The sequence below is a fragment of the Nanorana parkeri genome, unplaced genomic scaffold (assembly GCF_000935625.1).
Source record: "Nanorana parkeri isolate BGI_ZX_2015 unplaced genomic scaffold, ASM93562v1 scaffold2527, whole genome shotgun sequence".
Classification (NCBI taxonomy): domain Eukaryota; kingdom Metazoa; phylum Chordata; class Amphibia; order Anura; family Dicroglossidae; genus Nanorana; species Nanorana parkeri.
Genome location: NW_017308795.1, coordinates 1 through 4,357, shown reverse-complemented (window position 1 = coordinate 4,357; position 4,357 = coordinate 1). Strand labels below are relative to the sequence as shown.

The window sequence follows — 4,357 nt, the reverse complement described above, 5'->3', positions numbered from 1 at the left end:
GGGGGGCGTGGAGGGGGGGGGAGTGTAACTTTATGATTCATCAAACACTAAAAGTCATCAGCAGGAGTGACCCTTTAAAGGAGAACTATGAGGCGAGTGAAAATCACTCACCTCATAGTTCGAGCCGACCTGTGACCATGAAGCTGTCATACTTCGGCTCAATAGATCGGGAAGTGAGCGAACACATCGCTCGCTCACTTCTCGATCATGTCCCTTCAGAGAGCCGTGACCGTCACTCATGGCTCCCTGCCGGGATTCCCCCCTCCCCGCTCAGATCCTCCAGCGCTGACTGGCAGAACGGACGGGGGAGGGGGCGGGTACAGCTGCCTGTGCCTCTAGATAGGCAGAGCCCGCTGTCACTCACGCAGCTGGGTGGATCCCGGCACAATTGTCGGTATCCGTCCCGGCATCTCAGTATACCGCAAGTTGTAGCTCGCGGTATACTGAGCCTAGGGTGACGGGAGGACGCTAGTTTGTGTCATCCCGATACCCTTAGGAGAACTATGGGGAAAAGCCCTGACCCCATAGTTCTCCTTTAAGGTTCATGCACACGGCTGCATGGGGAGGAGGGGTCAGTATTCCTTATTCGGGTTGAGCTGCCTAAACCTAAAGTAGATAATTCTGTTACCGCAGTCCAACTTTTGACCATATTTTAAGTTGGGTGCATGGAAACATTCGAATGTTTCCATTCATCACACGCAAACGGACATTGCGCTCTGCCACCACAGCTGCCTAGTACCTCTTAGCTTGCGATTCCATCCGGCCCAGAAGGAGTCATTCACGAGGCAGCAGCACAGGCGCAGAATGCCCGAAGGCTGAGGGGATCATTCTGCACCTGTGCCGTCTGCACTTTGACTCCTGCAGGACTAGAGGGGGGAGATGCAGACTTAAGGAGAACTATGGGGTTAAGGCTTTGCCCCATAGTTCTCCTTAGGGTAACGGAGGACACAAACTAGCGTCCTCCCGTCACCCAAAGCTCAGTATACCGCGAGCTGCAGCTGAGACGCCGCAGAGAGCCGCGACAGGATCGAGAGGTGAGCGAACACAGAGTGCCGCAGCCGGAACGGTTCCCGACAATTATGTCTGGATCCACCCAGCTGCGTGAGTGACAGCTGGCTCTGCCTATCTAGAGGCAGAGCCAGCTGTACCCGCCCCCTCCCCCGTCCGTTGCGCCAGTCAGCGCTGGCGGATCGGAGCGTGGAGGGGGGAATCCAGTCCCTTCCCTGTCACGGCTCTCTGCCGGCAAAGGATTGAGAGGTGAGCGAATGCCGGTATGTGTTCGCTCACTTCCCGATCTATTGAGCCGACGTGTGACAGTCTCATTGTCACAGGTCGGCTCAGATTATGAGGCTGAGTGAAAATCACCTCAGAATTCTCCTTTAAGTCTGCATGTCCCCCCTGCATGAGTCAAAGTGCAGGGGCGGCGGCTAGTTGCACACGCCCACACGGTGCTCCAGTCATGTTCGATTGGCCGATACACGTGTAGCTCACCCCATAGGAAGCCATTTGTTATGTTATGTGATCGCTTGCTACTTTTAGCAATACATCGTTGGCAATTTAAGTAGCGGGATTGGGCTACTGAGGCCAGGTTTAAACGTGTGCAATCCGTGACCGTGTGGAAATCGTGCACGAAACCGTGCGGTCACACGCCACCGCTGATCGTACCGGCGGTGCCATTATTTTCGAACAGTATCCCAGTCGCATCGCAATTCTGCCTGTGCAATCGAACACCATGACACGTGTCGTAAAAAAAATAAGATGTACATGTACCTTTTTTTCAGCGATTGCCGCGCAGATGTAACCCCATTGAAATCAATGGAGCCGTGCGGCAACCGCTGTGTGCAAGTGCCCGGGTCCCTGGTCGCCCAGGTCGGTGCCGGCCCCTAAAAGTCTCCCGTGTAGCTGTGGCCTAATAAGGGGAAAGCCAGCACGTGGTTTCATCTCTCAGGGGGGGGGTCACATGTGACGGAAGGCACCCTATGGCTCACCATACACGTTACAATCCGAGCATGTAATCTCTGTACAGTTACCATAACGATGTAATATGAGGGACGCACCTAAAACTACCCAAACAATTTAAGGGCCCAGTCACACCACATCCAGTGCGTCCAGGTGCAGTTCACGCCCGGAACGCACACACATGAAGCCGGGCCTTGTTCTGGGGCGGGAGGGGGCGTTAGGCAAGTCCTCCATATTACATCGATCAGAAGCTGATTGTACAGAGATTGCACGGTCAGACTGTAAGGTGTGTGTGGTGACCATTAGATCTACCAACAAGTATGTAGTGCAGGGGAGTGACTGGTTGGATTAAACGGCCCAATCACACCACATCCAGTGCGTTCCGGCGCAGTACGCTCCTGGAACACATACATGAAGCTGGGCCGCGTTCTGGGGCGGGAGTGGGCGTGTCGGAGACATTCATGTCGATGGCGGCGCAGACACGCCCCCCCCGTGCGCACGGCCGCACCGGAATGCATGCACAATATTTTAAGATCGCACTGCACTGGAACGGAGGGCACTCTTGTAGCTCGCATTCCGGTGCGGGCGATCGCACTGCTGGCGGGGGCGTGGCCGCAGTGCCATTGACATGAATGGTACCGACACGCCCCCCTTCCCGCCCCAGAACGCAGCCCGGCTTCACGTATGCGATCCAATGCGTTCCGGGCGCTAAACTGCACCGGGACGTACTGGATATGGTGTGACTGGGCCCGCAATCCTCGCACTTCTGTTGGTAGATCTAATGGTCCCCACACACAACTTACAGTCTGACCGTGCAATCTCTGTACAATCAGCTATAGATCTATGTAATATGGGAGGACCTACCTAACCTATCCAATCAGACAGACCCATGACCATTAGATCTGCCAATGCGCATGTAGTGCACCACACACACGTTAGACTCTGACCATGCAATCTCTGTACAATCAACTTTAGATTTACCAAAATTGTGTCATAGGACGAGCCAACGAATCCACCCAACCGATTTGTATCCAATTAGGGTGGCCCTGGCACCACACAGCTGTTAGTAGGTCTATTGTACAATCAGATTGTAACGCGTGTGTGGTGAGCTTACCTGAGATTGTACAATCAGATTGTAACGCGTGTGTGGTGAGCTTACCTGAGATTGTACAATCAGATTGTAACGCGTGGGTGGTGAGCTTACCTGAGATTGTACAATCAGATTGTAACGTGCAGGGTGAGATTGAAGTGGAAAGGCCGCAATAAAAACCGAAATGCCCAAGACCTCCGAGGTGGGCAGAACGCAGTCGGGAGCGAGGACGGGGAGAACGCTCTATTAGGGTGCCCAAGGGATGCAAGAAGCCAGCAGATGACTCAGCCTAGCCAGTCTCCACCGGAAACTGAACCATCACTTATGGCTGGAGACCGGCCTTGACGATCTGACCGCTGTCTGAATGACGTGACCCCGGAACGAGGAGACACAGAAATGTCTGAGGAGGGGGGTCACCTCTCTGTATAATAACAAACATGTCATGAGGAGCAGGAAAACACAGCAAGCCAAGGGCCCCCCCCTACCCCCCCAGCAAGCAGAGCAGAGTCTTGGCTGCATCCACCCCCAGCACTGCAGAGCTGATGTATGGAGGTGATCTTCCTGTGTATACGGCCAGTCCGGGGTGGATGAGGTCTGCCATCCGCACACCTACAGACGATGCGCGCTGACCTGCAACGCTGCAGAGACTCCGCACATCATCCTGCAGCAGCTGCAGAGGATTCAGCCCAGCCTGGGCAATGCAGAGCCGGCAGATCTGAGGACAGAACATATGCATGCAGCAAAAACACCACAGACAGGACAGCAGGGGCGGCTTACCTCTCAGCTGACACTCATGGTGCAGTCTGGCTGCAGATGGCAAACTTTACACTGCTGGGGGGGTAGGATACCCCAGGACGGGGGAGGATGTCTGTCCAGGGAGGGGTTCTCGTCTCCTGCTGCACTCCTAGCACAAGGGTGAGACCAGGCGGCTCCTGCAGAGCTGCTGCAAACTAACTTTCTTCTGTGTTCAGAGAGGAGGAGAGAGAGAGGAGGAGGAGGAGCCCAGATATATAACACAACCCTCCAACTATTGCAGAGCCCGGCCATACAACACAACCGTCCGACTATTGCAGAGCCCAGATATACAACACAACCGTCCAACTATTGCAGAGCCCGGCCATACAACACAACCATCCGACTATTGCAGAGCCCAGATATACAACACAACCGTCCAACTATTGCAGAGCCCAGGCATACAACACAACCATCCAACTATTGCAGAGCCCAGATATATAACACAACCCTCAGACTATTGCAGAGCCCAGCCATACAACACAACCCTCCAACTATTGCAGAGCCCGGCCATAC

At 54.4% G+C, this 4,357-nt stretch overlaps 1 protein-coding gene across 1 annotated transcript in view; it reads right to left on the bottom strand.

The window, feature by feature from the left end:
- RAB11FIP5 (RAB11 family interacting protein 5) overlaps positions 1-3,904 on the bottom strand; it is a 99,642-nt gene extending 95,738 nt beyond the window's left edge. The window contains exon 1 of the mRNA XM_018573764.1: positions 3,827-3,904. The gene's annotated coding sequence lies outside the window, so the exon portion shown is untranslated. The remainder of the gene's footprint in view (positions 1-3,826) is intronic.
- Between the last annotated feature and the right edge of the window lie 453 nt (positions 3,905-4,357).